The sequence below is a fragment of the Balaenoptera ricei genome, chromosome 2, assembly GCF_028023285.1.
Source record: "Balaenoptera ricei isolate mBalRic1 chromosome 2, mBalRic1.hap2, whole genome shotgun sequence".
NCBI lineage: Eukaryota > Metazoa > Chordata > Mammalia > Artiodactyla > Balaenopteridae > Balaenoptera > Balaenoptera ricei.
In genome coordinates, this window is record NC_082640.1 from 55,274,011 (window position 1) to 55,296,000 (window position 21,990).

Here is a 21,990-nt window from a genome sequence, read left to right on the forward strand (position 1 = left end):
GGCACCTGAAGAACCCCTGGACTGATCAAGGGAGACTCACCAGCAGGCATACTTCCTGGTCTCCTGCCAAGCCAGAGGAACTTCCCTAGGACCGCAACCAAAGCTAATGGCAAGGGAGCCATTCCAATGCCCAAAATGGCGGGCCAAACACTTGCAGCAACTGGGTAACTTATCGTAGCACCTTGCACATTCGCATTCTCCCCTTCAAGGACAAGACCTTGGAGAAACCATGAGACCCAGGTCCTCCAGAACCAACGTGTCACCCACAGCCGTGCAATGAGAGAACGCACCCAACATCCTGGACCCTTGAACCGGCATGGCTTCTCTGGCTTGAAGCCATGCATGCTGGAGATCACAGGCTCGCAGCACCAGAAGGTGGCAGGACAAAATGACCCCTGCAGCACACATTCACTCCAGCCCTTAAACCTGTAGCGTTGCCTTGGCGGCCGACTCCCTTCTTTCTGCATGGTTGGGCCCAAAGACCTCCGGGAAGAGCTCCAAACCTCAGGGAATGCTATGCCGACCTGGTATAGCAATGACGCTGGGCTGTCCTAAGGAACACCTTAACATCCTCAACATAGGGGCAATGAGGCCACACAGGGACAAAACATCCCAACGGCTCCAAATCGGTCCCAGTGAGAAGACACCATACTGTGCCGTGAAGGCACCATTCGCTGGAACAAGGACCCGCCGTGAAGCACATTGAGAAAGGAGAGGAAAAGGTTGGGATGGTCCACGAATGTGCACCTGTATTCCTTCCCTACACGGGGCTCCAAATGCTCCTGAAGATATCCCAAAAGAGTTCCGGGAACCCTATGTCCACCGACATATCCACCCATACCGATCTATCCACCCAACAGTAAGCCTGTGGGCTTAGCCAACACTCTCCCGTGTATTTCCCGCTCGCCTTGCCTTGCTCTCTCCACCAGGATCCAAACGAACCCACCCCTCACCTAAGTAGCTTGATATCCCCTGGATTTGCCTAAGGCATTTTCCAAACTCTCCACACACAACACACAAGCAGGACACAACCCAAGGAGGTGGCATCAGCGTCGCCCAAATTCCGGGGACAGTGGCCCATTTGATTTCCCCCGACCATCAGGGCAAACCTGAACTATATCCCACCTCCCAAGCTGAACATGACATAGACGCCTGGCCTGGCCAGGACTCTTTCTCTGACCGTGAGCGCAGAGACTTCTGTTTCCTTGCGGGAACAAGGCAACGACCTGAGCTTGAGGGTGGCCTGTAGATCTCAATGGCAAGCCAGAGGAGTACCAGTGGCTCACGCTTCCTTTCGCACCCGCACGCTGACCGCGGCAGGGGATAGCAGTTCTGGCTAGACTCAGGTGCCCAGAGACGTCAAGTTGTCCTTAGCCTTCCCACGTAGATGGACATCCCAGGCTCCTTTCCACATGGCTCTTTCTGCACGAGAAGCCCGCCACCCTCCACTTGAACAATGTTGCTGCGCACGCCCACAGTAGCAAATGCAACATGGACCTCTCCCTAATTTTCCTTTGGGAGCCACGTGCTGGACCTCAGTTAGGATGAGAAGACGGTAGGTATTGCTCATTCATTCTGTTTAGATTTCCAAGGAATGCATTTATGGGAGTCCTCACTGATCCACGCTCCTGCTCAAAGGCTGGACGTGCAAAGTCGCGGACTGTCAGCAAGCTCAATCCTCTCAGCAGTAGGGAGCGGCCAGACTCGAGCCACGGGGCAGGAAGTGCACCCACGTCTCAGGGCATCGGAGCTCGGGTGCCCCAGGAAGAGCCCAGAATGTGACGGTGTAGTCTCGCGGCACAAGTCCCCGTGGCCAAACTTCTAGGTTTCTTCAAAGAAGTTCCGTTTACCCCCACAAGGTTTCTACCAGGAACCTTGTCGAGCCAGAGGCGATGCCCTTGGATCACACAGAAAGCTATTGGCATTGGAGATATTCCAATGCCCAAACTGGCAGGGCAAACCCTTGCAGCAACTGGCTTACTTGCCCTGGCGCCTTGTATTTTCGCCCCCAGGCCCGTCAGTGACATGACCGCGGAGAAACCTGAGACCCATTCATTTGTTCAGAGTTCCAAGCAGTGCATTTATGGGAGTCATCATCAATCCACCTGCTCAAAGGCTGCACGTTCAAAGTCACAGGCTCCAGCGCGGGGCAGCCACCGATCTCAATCATGTCAGCAGTCAGGAGTGGCCAGAGGCGACCCATGGGGCTGCAAATGGAGCTAAGGATCATGGCATCAGATCTGGGGTTCCCCTGCAAGAGCCAAGAAGGTGAGGGTGTAGTCTCAGTGCACAAGTCCCCGTGGCCAAACATCTAGGTTTCTGCAAAGAAGTTCCACTCACCACCACAAGGTTCCTACGAGGAGCCTCAAGGACTTCACGCCAAAACCACTCTGAGACTCTTTTGCCTTGACTTGCCTCACCTTGCCGCACTCTCCTCACTTCGCCAGGTATCATGGACTATACAGAGGGCCCAATGCTGCTGCAGGTGTTTGTTCCCTGGCACTCCACCACATGACTCAGGGTGACAGAACACAGGGATGTTTGAGAAAAGTGAACGGGCGCACAGAGGCAAAGGGTGATACCGCCCACCGATGTGCGCTGTATCTCCCCTCAACATTTCATTTGCAGTCCATCATGTCTGTGTGTCCACAGCCAAACGTGAATGCATCGTGGCACAGATGCCTTCAGAGCGCACGGGCATCAGCACAAAGAGCACGGCCGTCCATCATCCCCCCGGTATGGGCCTTGAACGTTCCTGCCTGAGCCACCTCCCCGCCGACACAGCATAAGGATGTCATCCTGAACTGCTGAGACACCCTCAGGGGAACTGGGATTACTCAGCGTAAAAGCCACTGCCCTCTGGGGAAGCAAACCACTCCTGGCACATACGCTTCCACACAATGGATTCACCCTCAAGGGGAAATGTGGTCCCTGAGATCTTCCACAAGGGAACGGCCCTTGGCCAAATGGGACGACCTCCAACAAAAGCTGCTTGTAGGGACCAGTGACAAAACGCACCAGAGAAACTCCTGGACTGAACAATGGAGATTCACCTGCAGCCATACTTTCTGGCATGCTGCCAAGACTGGCCACCAACAGTTGGCCCACGCACAAAGCTAATGGCATCAGAATCATTCCGACGCCCAACGTGGCAGGGCAAACCCTTGCAGCAATTGTGTAACTTGCAGTGGTGTCTGGTACTTTCACCCTCTGGGCCCATCAGTGACGTGACATTGGGGAAACCCTGAGGCCCAGGTCCTCTACAAGCAACTTGTTACCCACAGCCATGCAACGACAGAACCCAGACAACAGCCTAGACACTTGAACCGGTATGACTTGTCTAGCCTGTGGCCAGGCTCGCCGGTTACCACAGTCTCGACGCACCAGCGGGTGGCAGGAAAAATGACACCCACACCACACATCCTCTCCTGCCCTTAAACCTGCAGCCTTTCCTTGGCAGCCAACTCCCTTGTTTCTGCACGGTTGCACCCAATGACCTCCGGGTAGAGCTCCAATCCTCAGGGAACGCTATGTGGGCCGGGTATAGAAACGATGCCTGGCTGTCCTCAGGAACACCTTCACATCTTCAACACAGGGGGAACGTGGTCAGACAGGGACAAAACACCCCAAGGCCTCCAAATCGGCCCCCATGAGGAGACACCATACTGTGCCATGAAGGCAACCATTCGCTGGCACAAGAACCCGCCATGAAGCAAATCGACCAGGGAGAGGAAAGAGGCGGGACAGTCCACAAATGTGCTCCCGTATTCCCTCCCTACACGTGCCTCCAGATGCTCCTGAGGGAATCCCAAATGTGTTCCGGGAACCCCATGGCCACCGTCGATCTATCCACCCACCAGTAAACCTGTGGGCTTAGCCAGCCATCTCACGTGTCTCTTTCACTCGCCTTGCCTTACTCTCTCTCCACCGGGATCCCAACGTGTCACGGCAAGATGCCAGAGCCACCCCTCACCAAAGAAGCTTGCCGTGACCAAGTTTGACTAAGGCATTTTCCAGCCCCTTCACACAGCACACACAAGCAGGACACAACCCGAGGAGGAGCCATCAGATTGGCCAAACTCCCAGGAACAGTGGCCCATTTGATTTCTCCCCTCAGCAGGAGAAACCTAAACTGCATCTGGTCTCCCAAGCAGAACATGACAAAGAAGCCTGCCCTAGGCCTGGAATCCTGTTCTGACCCTGAGCCTACAGACTTCTGTTTCTTTGAGGCCACAAGGCAATGACCAGCAGGTGGGGGCAGCCTGTAGAACTCAAGTGCAGGTGGCAGGACGAGCAATGGCTCACGCTTCCTCTCCTACCTGCATGCTGAACCGTGGCAGGGGACAGCAGTCCTGGCTAGACCAAGGAACCCAGAGACGGCACGCTGTCCCAAGCCTTCCCACCTGGATTGGCATCCCAGGCTCCTTTCCCAATGGCTCTTCTCCCCAGGAGATGACCACAACCCTCAACTTGAACAACGTGGCTGTAGACACCCACGGCCGCAAATGCAACGTGAACCTCTCCCTACTTTCCTTTGGGGAGCCACGTGCTGGACCTCAGTTCCAACGAGGAGACGGTAGGGATTTCTCACTCATTTTGTTCAGATTTCCAAGGAATGCATTTGTGGGAGTCATCATCGATCCAAGCACATGCTCAAATGGTGGACATGCAAAGTTGCAGATTCCACCATGGGACGGCCAACGAGCTGAATCATATCAGCGTACGGAAGTGGCCAGAGCCGAGCCACGGGTCAGGAAATGCAGCCAGTTCTCAGGGCATCAAAGCTCGTGTTCCCCGAGAAAAGACCAGAAGGTGAGGGTGTAGCCCCGGTGCACACGTTCCCATCGCCAAACCTTTAGGTTTAGCAAAGAAGTGTCGCTTACCGCAACAAGGGTTAAAACAGGATCCTCAAGGAATGCACGCCAACACCCCTCTGAGACTCCTTCGGCTGGCCTCGCCTTGCCACACCGTCCTCACTTCAACGGGTATCAGGGATTATACGGATGGCCCCAGGCTGCTGCTGGCATTCCTTCCCTGGCATTCCACCTGGCTCGGGGTGAGAGAACACACGCATGCTTGAGGAGGGTGCACAGGCGCACCGAGGGAAAGGGTGATACCACCCAGCATTGTGTGTTCTATCTCTCCTCAACATTTCATTTACTGTCCATCTTGCCTGTGTGTCCGCAGGCAAACGTGAAAGCATCGTGGCACTGGCGCCTTCAGAGCGTGCGGCCATCAGGACAAAGAGTGCCACCGACCAACAACCCCCTGGTCTCGGGCCCTGAAATTCCTCTCCTGAGCAATCTGCCCTCCATCACAGCAAAAGGATGTCTTCCTGATCCCCTGAGACACCCTCAGGACAACTGTGCCCCCTCAGCCTAAGAGCAAGTGCCCTCTATGGGAACAAACACGCGTTTGGCCCTTATGATTAAACACAGTGGACACGCCCTCAAGGGGAGAGATCTTCCATAAGGGAAGGGCCCTTGGCTGAATAAGACGACCTCCATCAAAAGCGGCTCGTAGGGACCCGTGACAAAGGGCACCTGAAGAACCCCTGGACTGATCAAGGGAGACTCACCAGCAGGCATACTTCCTGGTCTCCTGCCAAGCCAGAGGAACTTCCCTAGGACCGCAACCAAAGCTAATGGCAAGGGAGCCATTCCAATGCCCAAAATGGCGGGCCAAACACTTGCAGCAACTGGGTAACTTATCGTAGCACCTTGCACATTCGCATTCTCCCCTTCAAGGACAAGACCTTGGAGAAACCATGAGACCCAGGTCCTCCAGAACCAACGTGTCACCCAGAGCCGTGCAATGAGAGAACGCACCCAACATCCTGGACCCTTGAACCGGCATGGCTTCTCTGGCTTGAAGCCATGCATGCTGGAGATCACAGGCTCGCAGCACCAGAAGGTGGCAGGACAAAATGACCCCTGCAGCACACATTCACTCCAGCCCTTAAACCTGTAGCGTTGCCTTGGCGGCCGACTCCCTTCTTTCTGCATGGTTGGGCCCAAAGACCTCCGGGAAGAGCTCCAAACCTCAGGGAATGCTATGCCGACCTGGTATAGCAATGACGCTGGGCTGTCCTAAGGAACACCTTAACATCCTCAACATAGGGGCAATGAGGCCACACAGGGACAAAACATCCCAACGGCTCCAAATCGGTCCCAGTGAGAAGACACCATACTGTGCCGTGAAGGCACCATTCGCTGGAACAAGGACCCGCCGTGAAGCACATTGAGAAAGGAGAGGAAAAGGTTGGGATGGTCCACGAATGTGCACCTGTATTCCTTCCCTACACGGGGCTCCAAATGCTCCTGAAGATATCCCAAAAGAGTTCCGGGAACCCTATGTCCACCGACATATCCACCCATACCGATCTATCCACCCAACAGTAAGCCTGTGGGCTTAGCCAACACTCTCCCGTGTATTTCCCGCTCGCCTTGCCTTGCTCTCTCCACCAGGATCCAAACGAATCCACCCCTCACCTAAGTAGCTTGATATCCCCTGGATTTGCCTAAGGCACTTTCCAAACTCTCCACACACAACACACAAGCAGGACACAACCCAAGGAGGCGCCATCAGGGTCACCCAAATCCCGGGGACAGTGGCCCATTTGATTTCCCCCGACCATCAGGGCAAACCTGAACTATATCCCACCTCCCAAGCTGAACATGACATAGACGCCTGGCCTGGCCAGGACTCTTTCTCTGACCGTGAGCGCAGAGACTTCTGTTTCCTTGCGGGAACAAGGCAACGACCTGAGCTTGAGGGTGGCCTGTAGATCTCAATGGCAAGCCAGAGGAGTACCAGTGGCTCACGCTTCCTTTCGCACCCGCACGCTGACTGCGGCAGGGGATAGCAGTTCTGGCTAGACTCAGGTGCCCAGAGACGTCAAGTTGTCCTTAGCCTTCCCACGTAGATGGACATCCCAGGCTCCTTTCCACATGGCTCTTTCTGCACGAGAAGCCCGCCACCCTCCACTTGAACAATGTTGCTGCGCACGCCCACAGTAGCAAATGCAACATGGACCTCTCCCTAATTTTCCTTTGGGAGCCATGTGCTGGACCTCAGTTAGGATGAGAAGACGGTAGATATTGCCATTCATTTTGTTTAGATTTCCAAGGAATGCATTTATGGGAGTCCTCACTGATCCACGCTCCTGCTCAAAGGCTGGACGTGCAAAGTCGCGGACTGTCAGCAAGCTCAATCCTCTCAGCAGTAGGGAGCGGCCAGACTCGAGCCACGGGGCAGGAAGTGCACCCACGTCTCAGGGCATCGGAGCTCGGGTGCCCCAGGAAGAGCCCAGAATGTGACGGTGTAGTCTCGTGGCACAAGTCCCCGTGGCCAAACTTCTAGGATTCTTCAAAGAAGTTCCGTTTACCCCCACAAGGTTTCTACCAGGAACCTTGTCGAGCCAGAGGCGATGCCCTTGGATCACACAGAAAGCTATTGGCATTGGAGATATTCCAATGCCCAAACTGGCAGGGCAAACCCTTGCAGCAACTGGGTTACTTGCCCTGGCGCCTTGTATTTTCGCCCCCAGGCCCGTCAGTGACATGACCGCGGAGAAACCTGAGACCCATTCATTTGTTCAGAGTTCCAAGCAGTGCATTTATGGGAGTCATCATCAATCCACCTGCTCAAAGGCTGCACGTTCAAAGTCACAGGCTCCAGCGCGGGGCAGCCACCGATCTCAATCATGTCAGCAGTCAGGAGTGGCCAGAGGCGACCCACGGGGCTGCAAATGGAGCTAAGGATCATGGCATCAGATCTGGGGTTCCCCTGCAAGAGCCAAGGTGAGGGTGTAGTCTCAGTGCACAAGTCCCCGTGGCCAAACATCTAGGTTTCTGCAAAGAAGTTCCACTCACCACCACAAGGTTCCTACGAGGAGCCTCAAGGACTTCACGCCAAAACCACGCTGAGACTCTTTTGCCTTGACTTGCCTCACCTTGCCGCACTCTCCTCACTTCGCCAGGTATCATGGACTATACAGAGGGCCCAATGCTGCTGCAGGTGTTTGTTCCCTGGCACTCCACCACATGCCTCAGGGTGACAGAACACAGGGATGTTTGAGAAAAGTGAACGGGCGCACAGAGGCAAAGGGTGATACCGCCCACCGATGTGCGCTATATCTCCCCTCAACATTTCATTTGCAGTCCATCATGTCTGTGTGTCCACAGCCAAACGTGAATGCATCGTGGCACAGATGCCTTCAGAGCGCACGGGCATCAGCACAAAGAGCACGGCCGTCCATCATCCCCCCGGTATGGGCCTTGAACGTTCCTGCCTGAGCCACCTCCCCGCCGACACAGCATAAGGATGTCATCCTGAACTGCTGAGACACCCTCAGGGGAACTGGGATTACTCAGTGTAAAAGCCACTGCCCTCTGGGGAACCAAACCACTCCTGGCGCATACGCTTCCACACAATGGATTCACCCTCAAGGGGAAATGTGGTCCCTGAGATCTTCCACAAGGGAACGGCCCTTGGCCAAATGGGACGACCTCCAACAAAAGCCGCTTGTAGGGACCAGTGACAAAACGCACCAGAGAAACTCCTGGACTGAACAATGGAGATTCACCTGCAGCCAGACTTCCTGGCCTGCTGCCAAGACTGGCCACCAACACTTGGCCCACGCACAAAGCTAATGGCATCAGAATCATTCCGACGCCCAACGTGGCGGGGCAAACACTTGCAGCAATTGTGTAACTTGCAGTGGTGTCTGGTACTTTCACCCTCATCAGTGGCGTGACATTGGGGAAACCCTGAGGCCCAGGTCCTCTACAAGCAACTTGTTACCCACAGCCATGCAACGACAGAACCCAGACAACAGCCTAGACACTTGAACCGGTATGACTTGTCTAGCCTGTGGCCAGGCTCGCCGGTTACCACAGTCTCGACGCACCAGCGGGTGGCAGGAAAAATGACACCCACACCACACATCCTCTCCTGCCCTTAAACCTGCAGCCTTTCCTTGGCAGCCAACTCCCTTGTTTCTGCACGGTTGCACCCAATGACCTCCGGGTAGAGCTCCAATCCTCAGGGAACGCTATGTGGGCCGGGTATAGAAACGATGCCTGGCTGTCCTCAGGAACACCTTCACATCTTCAACACAGGGGGAACGTGGTCAGACAGGGACAAAACACCCCAAGGCCTCCAAATCGGCCCCCATGAGGAGACACCATACTGTGCCATGAAGGCAACCATTCGCTGGCACAAGAACCCGCCATGAAGCAAATCGACCAGGGAGAGGAAAGAGGCGGGACAGTCCACAAATGTGCTCCCGTATTCCCTCCCTACACGTGCCTCCAGATGCTCCTGAGGGAATCCCAAATGTGTTCCGGGAACCCCATGGCCACCGTCGATCTATCCACCCACCAGTAAACCTGTGGGCTTAGCCAGCCATCTCACGTGTCTCTTTCACTCGCCTTGCCTTACTCTCTCTCCACCGGGATCCCAACGTGTCACGGCAAGATGCCAGAGCCACCCCTCACCAAAGAAGCTTGCCGTGACCAAGTTTGACTAAGGCATTTTCCAGCCCCTTCACACAGCACACACAAGCAGGACACAACCCGAGGAGGAGCCATCAGATTGGCCAAACTCCCAGGAACAGTGGCCCATTTGATTTCTCCCCTCAGCAGGAGAAACCTAAACTGCATCTGGTCTCCCAAGCAGAACATGACAAAGAAGCCTGCCCTAGGCCTGGAATCCTGTTCTGACCCTGAGCCTACAGACTTCTGTTTCTTTGAGGCCACAAGGCAATGACCAGCAGGTGGGGGCAGCCTGTAGAACTCAAGTGCAGGTGGCAGGACGAGCAATGGCTCACGCTTCCTCTCCTACCTGCATGCTGAACCGTGGCAGGGGACAGCAGTCCTGGCTAGACCAAGGAACCCAGAGACAGCACGCTGTCCCAAGCCTTCCCACCTGGATTGGCATCCCAGGCTCCTTTCCCAATGGCTCTTCTCCCCAGGAGATGACCACAACCCTCAACTTGAAAAACGTGGCTGTAGACACCCACGGCCGCAAATGCAACGTGAACCTCTCCCTACTTTCCTTTGGGGAGCCACGTGCTGGACCTCAGTTCCAACGAGGAGACGGTAGGGATTTCTCACTCATTTTGTTCAGATTTCCAAGGAATGCATTTGTGGGAGTCATCATCGATCCAAGCACATGCTCAAACGGTGGACATGCAAAGTTGCAGATTCCACCATGGGACGGCCAGCGAGCTGAATCATATCAGCATACGGAAGTGGCCAGAGCCGAGCCACGGGTCAGGAAATGCAGCCAGTTCTCAGGGCATCACAGCTCGTGTTCCCCGAGAAAAGACCAGAAGGTGAGGGTGTAGCCCCGGTGCACACGTTCCCATCGCCAAACCTTTAGGTTTAGCAAAGAAGTGTCGCTTACCGCAACAAGGGTTAAAGCAGGATCCTCCAGGAATGCACGCCAACACCCCTCTGAGACTCCTTCGGCTGGCCTCGCCTTGCCACACCGTCCTCACTTCAACAGGTATCAGGGATTATACGGATGGCCCCAGGCTGCTGCTGGCATTCCTTCCCTGGCATTCCACCTGGCTCGGGGTGAGAGAACACATGCATGCTTGAGGAGGGTGCACAGGCGCACCGAGGGAAAGGGCGATACCACCCAGCATTGTGTGTTCTATCTCTCCTCAACATTTCATTTACTGTCCATCTTGCCTGTGTGTCCGCAGGCAAACGTGAAAGCATCGTGGCACTGGCGCCTTCAGAGCGTGCGGCCATCAGGACAAAGAGTGCCACCGACCAACAGCCCCCTGGTCTCGGGCCCTGAAATTCCTCTCCTGAGCAATCTGCCCTCCATCACAGCAAAAGGATGTCTTCCTGATCCCCTGAGACACCCTCAGGACAACTGTGCCCCCTCAGCCTAAGAGCAAGTGCCCCCTATGGGAACAAACACGCGTTTGGCCCTTATGATTAAACACAGTGGACACGCCCTCAAGGGGAGAGATCTTCCATAAGGGAAGGGCCCTTGGCTGAATAAGACGACCTCCATCAAAAGCGGCTCGTAGGGACCCGTGACAAAGGGCACCTGAAGAACCCCTGGACTGATCAAGGGAGACTCACCAGCAGGCATACTTCCCGGTCTCCTGCCAAGCCAGAGGAACTTCCCTAGGACTGCAACCAAAGCTAATGGCAAGGGAGTCATTCCAATGCCCAAAATGGCGGGCCAAACACTTGCAGCAACTGGGTAACTTATCGTAGCACCTTGCACATTCGCATTCTTCCCTTCAAGGACAAGACCTTGGAGAAACCATGAGACCCAGGTCCTCCAGAACCAACGTGTCACCCACAGCCGTGCAATGAGAGAACGCACCCAACATCCTGGACCCTTGAACCGGCATGGCTTCTCTGGCTTGAAGCCATGCATGCTGGAGATCACAGGCTCACAGCACCAGAAGGTGGCAGGACAAAATGACCCCTGCAGCACACATTCACTCCAGCCCTTAAACCTGTAGCGTTGCCTTGGCAGCCGACTCCCTTCTTTCTGCATGGTTGGGCCCAAAGACCTCCGGGAAGAGCTCCAAACCTCAGGGAATGCTATGCCGACCTGGTATAGCAATGACGCTGGGCTGTCCTAAGGAACACCTTAACATCCTCAACATAGGGGCAATGAGGCCACACAGGGACAAAACATCCCAACGGCTCCAAATCGGTCCCAGTGAGAAGACACGATACTGTGCCGTGAAGGCACCATTCGCTGGAACAAGGACCCGCCGTGAAGCACATTGAGAAAGGAGAGGAAAAGGTTGGGATGGTCCACGAATGTGCACCTGTATTCCTTCCCTACACGGGGCTCCAAATGCTCCTGAAGATATCCCAAAAGAGTTCCGGGAACCCTATGTCCACCGACATATCCACCCATACCGATCTATCCACCCAACAGTAAGCCTGTGGGCTTAGCCAACACTCTCCCGTGTATTCCCCGCTCGCCTTGCCTTACTCTCTCCACCAGGATCCAAACGAATCCACCCCTCACCTAAGTAGCTTGATATCCCCTGGATTTGCCTAAGGCATTTTCCAAACTCTCCACACACAACACACAAGCAGGACACAACCCAAGGAGGTGCCATCAGCGTCGCCCAAATCCCGGGGACAGTGGCCCATTTGATTTCCCCCGACCATCAGGGCAAACCTGAACTATATCCCACCTTCCAAGCTGAACATGACATAGACGCCTGGCCTGGCCAGGACTCCTTCTCTGACCCTGAGTGCAGAGACTTCTGTTTCCTTGCGGGAACAAGGCAACGACCTGAGCTTGAGGGTGGCCTGTAGATCTCAATGGCAAGCCAGAGGAGTACCAGTGGCTCACGCTTCCTTTCGCACCCGCATGCTGTCTGCGGCCGGGGATAGCAGTTCTGGCTAGACTCAGGTGCCCAGAGACGTCAAGTTGTCCTTAGCCTTCCCACGTAGATGGACATCCCAGGCTCCTTTCCACATGGCTCTTTCTGCACGAGAAGCCCGCCACCCTCCACTTGAACAATGTTGCTGCGCATGCCCACAGTAGCAAATGCAACATGGACCTCTCCCTAATTTTCCTTTGGGAGCCACGTGCTGGACCTCAGTTAGGATGAGAAGACGGTAGGTATTGCTCTTTCATTTTGTTTAGATTTCCAAGGAATGCCTTTATGGGAGTCCTCACTGATCCACGCTCCTGCTCAAAGGCTGGACGTGCAAAGTCGCGGACTGTCAGCAAGCTCAATCCTCTCAGCAGTAGGGAGCGGCCAGACTCGAGCCACGGGGCAGGAAGTGCACCCACGTCTCAGGGCATCGGAGCTCGGGTGCCCCAGGAAGAGCCCAGAATGTGACGGTGTAGTCTCGCGGCACAAGTCCCCGTGGCCAAACTTCTAGGTTTCTTCAAAGAAGTTCCGTTTACCCCCACAAGGTTTCTACCAGGAACCTTGTCGAGCCAGAGGCGATGCCCTTGGATCACACAGAAAGCTATTGGCATTGGAGATATTCCAATGCCCAAACTGGCAGGGCAAACCCTTGCAGCAACTGGCTTACTTGCCCTGGCGCCTTGTATTTTCGCCCCCAGGCCCGTCAGTGACATGACCGCGGAGAAACCTGAGACCCATTCATTTGTTCAGAGTTCCAAGCAGTGCATTTATGGGAGTCATCATCAATCCACCTGCTCAAAGGCTGCACGTTCAAAGTCACAGGCTCCAGCGCGGGGCAGCCACCGATCTCAATCATGTCAGCAGTCAGGAGTGGCCAGAGGCGACCCACGGGGCTGCAAATGGAGCTAAGGATCATGGCATCAGATCTGGGGTTCCCCTGCAAGAGCCAAGAAGGTGAGGGTGTAGTCTCAGTGCACAAGTCCCCGTGGCCAAACATCTAGGTTTCTGCAAAGAAGTTCCACTCACCACCACAAGGTTCCTACGAGGATCCTCAAGGACTTCACGCCAAAACCACTCTGAGACTCCTTTGCCTTGACTTGCCTCACCTTGCCACACTCTCCTCACTTCGCCAGGTATCATGGACTATACAGAGGGCCCAATGCTGCTGCAGGTGTTTGTGCCCTGGCACTCCACCACATGCCTCAGGGTGACAGAACACAGGGATGTTTGAGAAAAGTGAACGGGCGCACAGAGGCAAAGGGTGATACCGCCCACCGATGTGCGCTATATCTCCCCTCAACATTTCATTTGCAGTCCATCATGTCTGTGTGTCCACAGCCAAACGTGAATGCATCGTGGCACAGATGCCTTCAGAGCGCACGGGCATCAGCACAAAGAGCACGGCCGTCCATCATCCCCCCGGTATGGGCCTTGAACGTTCCTGCCTGAGCCACCTCCCCGCCGACACAGCATAAGGATGTCATCCTGAACTGCTGAGACACCCTCAGGGGAACTGGGATTACTCAGCGTAAGAGCCACTGCCCTCTGGGGAACCAAACCACTCCTGGCGCATACGCTTCCACACAATGGATTCACCCTCAAGGGGAAATGTGGTCCCTGAGATCTTCCACAAGGGAACGGCCCTTGGCCAAATGGGACGACCTCCAACAAAAGCCGCTTGTAGGGACCAGTGACAAAACGCACCAGAGAAACTCCTGGAGTGAACAATGGAGATTCACCTGCAGCCATACTTCCTGGCCTGCTGCCAAGACTGGCCACCAACACTTGGCCCACGCACAAAGCTAATGGCATCAGAATCATTCCGACGCCCAACGTGGCGGGGCAAACACTTGCAGCAATTGTGTAACTTGCAGTGGTGTCTGGTACTTTCACCCTCATCAGTGGCGTGACATTGGGGAAACCCTGAGGCCCAGGTCCTCTACAAGCAACTTGTTACCCACAGCCATGCAACGACAGAACTCAGACAACAGCCTAGACACTTGAACCGGTATGACTTCTGTAGCCTGTGGCCAGGCTCGCCGGTTACCACAGTCTCGACGCACCAGCGGGTGGCAGGAAAAATGACATCCAAACCACACATCCTCTCCTGCCCTTAAACCTGCAGCTTTTCCTTGGCAGCCAACTCCCTTGTTTCTGCACGGTTGCACCCAATGACCTCCGGGTAGAGCTCCAATCCTCAGGGAACGCTATGTGGGCTGGGTATAGAATCGATGCCTGGCTGTCCTCAGGAACACCTTCACATCTTCAACACAGGGGGAACGTGGTCAGACAGGGACAAAACACCCCAAGGCCTCCAAATCGGCCCCCATGAGGAGACACCATACTGTGCCATGAAGGCAACCATTCGCTGGCACAAGAACCCGCCATGAAGCAAATCGACCAAGGAGAGGAAAGAGGCGGGACAGTCCACAAATGTGCTCCCGTATTCCCTCCCTACACGTGCCTCCAGATGCTCCTGAGGGAATCCCAAATGTGTTCCGGGAACCCCATGGCCACCGTCGATCTATCCACCCACCAGTAAACCTGTGGGCTTAGCCAGCCATCTCACGTGTCTCTTTCACTCGCCTTGCCTTACTCTCTCTCCACCGGGATCCCAACGTGTCACGGCAAGATGCCAGAGCCACCCCTCACCAAAGAAGCTTGCCGTGACCAAGTTTGACTAAGGCATTTTCCAGCCCCTTCACACAGCACACACAAGCAGGACACAACCCGAGGAGGAGCCATCAGATTGGCCAAACTCCCAGGAACAGTGGCCCATTTGATTTCTCCCCTCAGCAGGAGAAACCTAAACTGCATCTGGTCTCCCAAGCAGAACATGACAAAGAAGCCTGCCCTAGGCCTGGAATCCTGTTCTGACCCTGAGCCTACAGACTTCTGTTTCTTTGAGGCCACAAGGCAATGACCAGCAGGTGGGGGCAGCCTGTAGAACTCAAGTGCAGGTGGCAGGACGAGCAATGGCTCACGCTTCCTCTCCTACCTGCATGCTGAACCGTGGCAGGGGACAGCAGTCCTGGCTAGACCAAGGAACCCAGAGACGGCACGCTGTCCCAAGCCTTCCCACCTGGATTGGCATCCCAGGCTCCTTTCCCAATGGCTCTTCTCCCCAGGAGATGACCACAACCCTCAACTTGAACAACGTGGCTGTAGACACCCACGGCCGCAAATGCAACGTGAACCTCTCCCTACTTTCCTTTTGGGAGCCACGTGCTGGACCTCAGTTCCAACGAGGAGACGGTAGGGATTTCTCACTCATTTTGTTCAGATTTCGAAGGAATGCATTTGTGGGAGTCATCATCGATCCAAGCACATGCTCAAACGGTGGACATGCAAAGTTGCAGATTCCACCATGGGACGGCCAGCGAGCTGAATCATATCAGCATACGGAAGTGGCCAGAGCCGAGCCACGGGTCAGGAAATGCAGCCAGTTCTCAGGGCATCAAAGCTCGTGTTCCCCGAGAAAAGACCAGAAGGTGAGGGTGTAGCCCCGGTGCACACGTTCCCATCGCCAAACCTTTAGGTTTAGCAAAGAAGTGTCGCTTACCGCAACAAGGGTTAAAGCAGGATCCTCATGGAATGCACGCCAACACCCCTCTGAGACTCCTTCGGCTGGCCTCGCCTTGCCACACCGTCCTCACTTCAACGGGTATCAGGGATTATACGGATGGCCCCAGGCTGCTGCTGGCATTCCTTCCCTGGCATTCCACCTGGCTCGGGGTGAGAGAACACACGCATGCTTGAGGAGGGTGCACAGGCGCACCGAGGGAAAGGGCGATACCACCCAGCATTGTGTGTTCTATCTCTCCTCAACATTTCATTTACTGTCCATCTTGCCTGTGTGTCCGCAGGCAAACGTGAAAGCATCGTGGCACTGGCGCCTTCAGAGCGTGCGGCCATCAGGACAAAGAGTGCCACCGACCAACAGCCCCCTGGTCTTGGGCCCTGAAATTCCTCTCCTGAGCAATCTGCCCTCCATCACAGCAAAAGGATGTCTTCCTGATCCCCTGAGACACCCTCAGGACAACTGTGCCCCCTCAGCCTAAGAGCAAGTGCCCCCTATGGGAACAAACACGCGTTTGGCCCTTATGATTAAACACAGTGGACACGCCCTCAAGGGGAGAGATCTTCCATAAGGGAAGGGCCCTTGGCTGAATAAGACGACCTCCATCAAAAGCGGCTCGTAGGGACCCGTGACAAAGGGCACCTGAAGAACCCCTGGACTGATCAAGGGTGACTCACCAGCAGGCATACTTCCCGGTCTCCTGCCAAGCCAGAGGAACTTCCCTAGGACCGCAACCAAAGCTAATGGCAAGGGAGCCATTCCAATGCCCAAAATGGCGGGCCAAACACTTGCAGCAACTGGGTAACTTATCGTAGCACCTTGCACATTCGCATTCTCCCCTTCAAGGACAAGACCTTGGAGAAACCATGAGACCCAGGTCCTCCAGAACCAACGTGTCACCCACAGCCGTGCAATGAGAGAACGCACCCAACATCCTGGACCCTTGAACCGGCATGGCTTCTCTGGCTTGAAGCCATGCATGCTGGAGATCACAGGCTCGCAGCACCAGAAGGTGGCAGGACAAAATGACCCCTGCAGCACACATTCACTCCAGCCCTTAAACCTGTAGCGTTGCCTTGGCAGCCGACTCCCTTCTTTCTGCATGGTTGGGCCCAAAGACCTCCGGGAAGAGCTCCAAACCTCAGGGAATGCTATGCCGACGTGGTATAGCAATGACGCTGGGCTGTCCTAAGGAACACCTTAACATCCTCAACATAGGGGCAATGAGGCCACACAGGGACAAAACATCCCAACGGCTCCAAATCGGTCCCAGTGAGAAGACACCATACTGTGCCGTGAAGGCACCATTCGCTGGAACAAGGACCCGCCGTGAAGCACATTGAGAAAGGAGAGGAAAAGGTTGGGATGGTCCACGAATGTGCACCTGTATTCCTTCCCTACACGGGGCTCCAAATGCTCCTGAAGATATCCCAAAAGAGTTCCGGGAACCCTATGTCCACCGACATATCCACCCATACCGATCTATCCACCCAACAGTAAGCCTGTGGGCTTAGCCAACACTCTCCCGTGTATTTCCCGCTCGCCTTGCCTTGCTCTCTCCAGCAGGATCCAAACGAATCCACCCCTCACCTAAGTAGCTTGATATCCCCTGGATTTGCCTAAGGCACTTTCCAAACTCTCCACACACAACACACAAGCAGGACACAACCCAAGGAGGCGCCATCAGCGTCGCCCAAATCCCGGGGACAGTGGCCCATTTGATTTCCCCCGACCATCAGGGCAAACCTAAACTATATCCCACCTCCCAAGCTGAACATGACATAGACGACTGGCCTGGCCAGGACTCCTTCTCTGACCCTGAGTGCAGAGACTTCTGTTTCCTTGCGGGAACAAGGCAACGACCTGAGCTTGAGGGTGGCCTGTAGATCTCAATGGCAAGCCAGAGGAGTACCAGTGGCTCACGCTTCCTTTCGCACCCGCACGCTGACCGCGGCAGGGGATAGCAGTTCTGGCTAGACTCAGGTGCCCAGAGACGTCAAGTTGTCCTTAGCCTTCCCACGTAGATGGACATCCCAGGCTCCTTTCCACATGGCTCTTTCTGCACGAGAAGCCCGCCACCCTCCACTTGAACAATGTTGCTGCGCACGCCCACAGTAGCAAATGCAACATGGACCTCTCCCTAATTTTCCTTTGGGAGCCACGTGCTGGACCTCAGTTAGGATGAGAAGACGGTAGGTATTGCTCATTCATTTTGTTTAGATTTCCAAGGAATGCATTTATGGGAGTCCTCACTGATCCACGCTCCTGCTCAAAGGCTGGACGTGCAAAGTCGCGGACTGTCAGCAAGCTCAATCCTCTCAGCAGTAGGGAGCGGCCAGACTCGAGCCACGGGGCAGGAAGTGCACCCACGTCTCAGGGCATCGGAGCTCGGGTGCCCCAGGAAGAGCCCAGAATGTGACGGTGTAGTCTCGCGGCACAAGTCCCCGTGGCCAAACTTCTAGGTTTCTTCAAAGAAGTTCCATTTACCCCCACAAGGTTCCTACCAGGAACCTTGTCGAGCCAGAGGCGATGCCCTTGGATCACACAGAAAGCTATTGGCATCGGAGATATTCCAATGCCCAAACTGGCAGGGCAAACCCTTGCAGCAACTGGGTTACTTGCCCTGGCGCCTTGTATTTTCGCCCCCAGGCCCGTCAGTGACATGACCGCGGAGAAACCTGAGACCCATTCATTTGTTCAGAGTTCCAAGCAGTGCATTTATGGGAGTCATCATCAATCCACCTGCTCAAAGGCTGCACGTTCAAAGTCACAGGCTCCAGCGCGGGGCAGCCACCGATCTCAATCATGTCAGCAGTCAGGAGTGGCCAGAGGCGACCCACGGGGCTGCAAATGGAGCTAAGGATCATGGCATCAGATCTGGGGTTCCCCTGCAAGAGCCAAGAAGGTGAGGGTGTAGTCTCAGTGCACAAGTCCCCGTGGCCAAACATCTAGGTTTCTGCAAAGAAGTTCCACTCACCACCACAAGGTTCCTACGAGGATCCTCAAGGACTTCACGCCAAAACCACGCTGAGACTCTTTTGCCTTGACTTGCCTCACCTTGCCGCACTCTCCTCACTTCGCCAGGTATCATGGACTATACAGAGGGCCCAATGCTGCTGCAGGTGTTTGTTCCCTGGCACTCCACCACATGCCTCAGGGTGACAGAACACAGGGATGTTTGAGAAAAGTGAACGGGCGCACAGAGGCAAAGGGTGATACCGCCCACCGATGTGCGCTATATCTCCCCTCAGCATTTCATTTGCAGTCCATCATGTCTGTGTGTCCACAGCCAAACGTGAATGCATCGTGGCACAGATGCCTTCAGAGTGCACGGGCATCAGCACAAAGAGCACGGCCGTCCATCATCCCCCCGGTATGGGCCTTGAACGTTCCTGCCTGAGCCACCTCCCCGCCGACACAGCATAAGGATGTCATCCTGAACTGCTGAGACACCCTCAGGGGAACTGGGATTACTCAGCGTAAAAGCCACTGCCCTCTGGGGAACCAAACCACTCCTGGCGCATACGCTTCCACACAATGGATTCACCCTCAAGGGGAAATGTGGTCCCTGAGATCTTCCACAAGGGAACGGCCCTTGGCCAAATGGGACGACCTCCAACAAAAGCCGCTTGTAGGGACCAGTGACAAAACGCACCAGAGAAACTCCTGGACTGAACAATGGAGATTCACCTGCAGCCAGACTTCCTGGCCTGCTGCCAAGACTGGCCACCAACACTTGGCCCACGCACAAAGCTAATGGCATCAGAATCATTCCGACGCCCAACGTGGCAGGGCAAACACTTGCAGCAATTGTGTAACTTGCAGTGGTGTCTGGTACTTTCACCCTCATCAGTGGCGTGACATTGGGGAAACCCTGAGGCCCAGGTCCTCTACAAGCAACTTGTTACCCACAGCCATGCAACGACAGAACTCAGACAACCGCCTAGACACTTGAACCGGTATGACTTGCCTAGCCTGTGGCCAGGCTCGCCGGTTACCACAGTCTCGACGCACCAGCGGGTGGCAGGAAAAATGACACCCACACCACACATCCTCTCCTGCCCTTAAACCTGCAGCTTTTCCTTGGCAGCCAACTCCCTTGTTTCTGCACGGTTGCACCCAATGACCTCCGGGTAGAGCTCCAATCCTCAGGGAACGCTATGTGGGCTGGGTATAGAATCGATGCCTGGCTGTCCTCAGGAACACCTTCACATCTTCAACACAGGGGGAACGTGGTCAGACAGGGACCAAACACCCCAAGGCCTCCAAATCGGCCCCCATGAGGAGACACCATACTGTGCCATGAAGGCAACCATTCGCTGGCACAAGAACCCGCCATGAAGCAAATCGACCAGGGAGAGGAAAGAGGCGGGACAGTCCACAAATGTGCTCCCGTATTCCCTCCCTACACGTGCCTCCAGATGCTCCTGAGGGAATCCCAAATGTGTTCCGGGAACCCCATGGCCACCGTCGATCTATCCACCCACCAGTAAACCTGTGGGCTTAGCCAGCCATCTCACGTGTCTCTTTCACTCGCCTTGCCTTACTCTCTCTCCACCGGGATCCCAACGTGTCACGGCAAGATGCCAGAGCCACCCCTCACCAAAGAAGCTTGCCGTGACCAAGTTTGACTAAGGCATTTTCCAGCCCCTTCACACAGCACACACAAGCAGGACACAACCCGAGGAGGAGCCATCAGATTGGCCAAACTCCCAGGAACAGTGGCCCATTTGATTTCTCCCCTCAGCAGGAGAAACCTAAACTGCATCTGGTCTCCCAAGCAGAACATGACAAAGAAGCCTGCCCTAGGCCTGGAATCCTGTTCTGACCCTGAGCCTACAGACTTCTGTTTCTTTGAGGCCACAAGGCAATGACCAGCAGGTGGGGGCAGCCTGTAGAACTCAAGTGCAGGTGGCAGGACGAGCAATGGCTCACGCTTCCTCTCCTACCTGCATGCTGAACCGTGGCAGGGGACAGCAGTCCTGGCTAGACCAAGGAACCCAGAGACAGCACGCTGTCCCAAGCCTTCCCACCTGGATTGGCATCCCAGGCTCCTTTCCCAATGGCTCTTCTCCCCAGGAGATGACCACAACCCTCAACTTGAACAACGTGGCTGTAGACACCCACGGCCGCAAATGCAACGTGAACCTCTCCCTACTTTCCTTTTGGGAGCCACGTGCTGGACCTCAGTTCCAACGAGGAGACGGTAGGGATTTCTCACTCATTTTGTTCAGATTTCCAAGGAATGCATTTGTGGGAGTCATCATCGATCCAAGCACATGCTCAAACGGTGGACATGCAAAGTTGCAGATTCCACCATGGGACGGCCAGCGAGCTGAATCATATCAGCGTACGGAAGTGGCCAGAGCCGAGCCACGGGTCAGGAAATGCAGCCAGTTCTCAGGGCATCAAAGCTCGTGTTCCCCGAGAAAAGACCAGAAGGTGAGGGTGTAGCCCCGGTGCACACGTTCCCATCGCCAAACCTTTAGGTTTAGCAAAGAAGTGTCGCTTACCGCAACAAGGGTTAAAGCAGGATCCTCAAGGAATGCACGCCAACACCCCTCTGAGACTCCTTCGGCTGGCCTCGCCTTGCCACACCGTCCTCACTTCAACGGGTATCAGGGATTATACGGATGGCCCCAGGCTGCTGCTGGCATTCCTTCCCTGGCATTCCACCTGGCTCGGGGTGAGAGAACACACGCATACTTGAGGAGGGTGCACAGGCGCACCGAGGGAAAGGGCGATACCACCCAGCATTGTGTGTTCTATCTCTCCTCAACATTTCATTTACTGTCCATCTTGCCTGTGTGTCCACAGGCAAACGTGAAAGCATCGTGGCACTGGCGCCTTCAGAGCGTGCGGCCATCAGGACAAAGAGTGCCACCGACCAGCAACCCCCTGGTCTCGGGCCTTGAAATTCCTCTCCTGAGCAATCTGCCCTCCATCACAGCAAAAGGATGTCTTCCTGATCCCCTGAGACACCCTCAGGACAACTGTGCCCCCTCAGCCTAAGAGCAAGTGCCCTCTATGG

The 21,990-nt window shown here is 55.1% G+C and overlaps 12 non-coding genes across 12 annotated transcripts; all 12 read right to left on the bottom strand.

Moving 5' to 3' along the window:
* Positions 1-1,530: 1,530 nt before the first annotated feature.
* On the bottom strand, positions 1,531-1,622 carry LOC132360962 (small nucleolar RNA SNORD116). Its single transcript, XR_009501279.1, has one exon. It is a non-coding gene; the product is annotated as a small nucleolar RNA SNORD116 (small nucleolar RNA).
* Positions 1,623-2,011: 389 nt separating this feature from the next.
* Positions 2,012-2,103, bottom strand: LOC132361270 (small nucleolar RNA SNORD116). The gene has a single exon (XR_009501575.1). It is a non-coding gene; the product is annotated as a small nucleolar RNA SNORD116 (small nucleolar RNA).
* Positions 2,104-4,551: 2,448 nt separating this feature from the next.
* Positions 4,552-4,643, bottom strand: LOC132361549 (small nucleolar RNA SNORD116). The gene has a single exon (XR_009501830.1). It is a non-coding gene; the product is annotated as a small nucleolar RNA SNORD116 (small nucleolar RNA).
* A 2,425-nt stretch (positions 4,644-7,068) lies between these two features.
* LOC132361016 (small nucleolar RNA SNORD116) lies at positions 7,069-7,159 on the bottom strand. The gene has a single exon (XR_009501332.1). It is a non-coding gene; the product is annotated as a small nucleolar RNA SNORD116 (small nucleolar RNA).
* Positions 7,160-7,548: 389 nt separating this feature from the next.
* On the bottom strand, positions 7,549-7,640 carry LOC132361271 (small nucleolar RNA SNORD116). Its single transcript, XR_009501576.1, has one exon. It is a non-coding gene; the product is annotated as a small nucleolar RNA SNORD116 (small nucleolar RNA).
* Positions 7,641-10,078: 2,438 nt separating this feature from the next.
* Positions 10,079-10,170, bottom strand: LOC132361550 (small nucleolar RNA SNORD116). Its single transcript, XR_009501831.1, has one exon. It is a non-coding gene; the product is annotated as a small nucleolar RNA SNORD116 (small nucleolar RNA).
* A 2,425-nt stretch (positions 10,171-12,595) lies between these two features.
* On the bottom strand, positions 12,596-12,687 carry LOC132361019 (small nucleolar RNA SNORD116). The gene has a single exon (XR_009501335.1). It is a non-coding gene; the product is annotated as a small nucleolar RNA SNORD116 (small nucleolar RNA).
* Positions 12,688-13,076: 389 nt separating this feature from the next.
* Positions 13,077-13,168, bottom strand: LOC132361272 (small nucleolar RNA SNORD116). The gene has a single exon (XR_009501577.1). It is a non-coding gene; the product is annotated as a small nucleolar RNA SNORD116 (small nucleolar RNA).
* A 2,441-nt stretch (positions 13,169-15,609) lies between these two features.
* LOC132361665 (small nucleolar RNA SNORD116) lies at positions 15,610-15,701 on the bottom strand. Its single transcript, XR_009501938.1, has one exon. It is a non-coding gene; the product is annotated as a small nucleolar RNA SNORD116 (small nucleolar RNA).
* A 2,425-nt stretch (positions 15,702-18,126) lies between these two features.
* LOC132361939 (small nucleolar RNA SNORD116) lies at positions 18,127-18,218 on the bottom strand. The gene has a single exon (XR_009502202.1). It is a non-coding gene; the product is annotated as a small nucleolar RNA SNORD116 (small nucleolar RNA).
* A 389-nt stretch (positions 18,219-18,607) lies between these two features.
* On the bottom strand, positions 18,608-18,699 carry LOC132361273 (small nucleolar RNA SNORD116). The gene has a single exon (XR_009501579.1). It is a non-coding gene; the product is annotated as a small nucleolar RNA SNORD116 (small nucleolar RNA).
* Positions 18,700-21,140: 2,441 nt separating this feature from the next.
* LOC132361551 (small nucleolar RNA SNORD116) lies at positions 21,141-21,232 on the bottom strand. The gene has a single exon (XR_009501832.1). It is a non-coding gene; the product is annotated as a small nucleolar RNA SNORD116 (small nucleolar RNA).
* Positions 21,233-21,990: the final 758 nt, after the last annotated feature.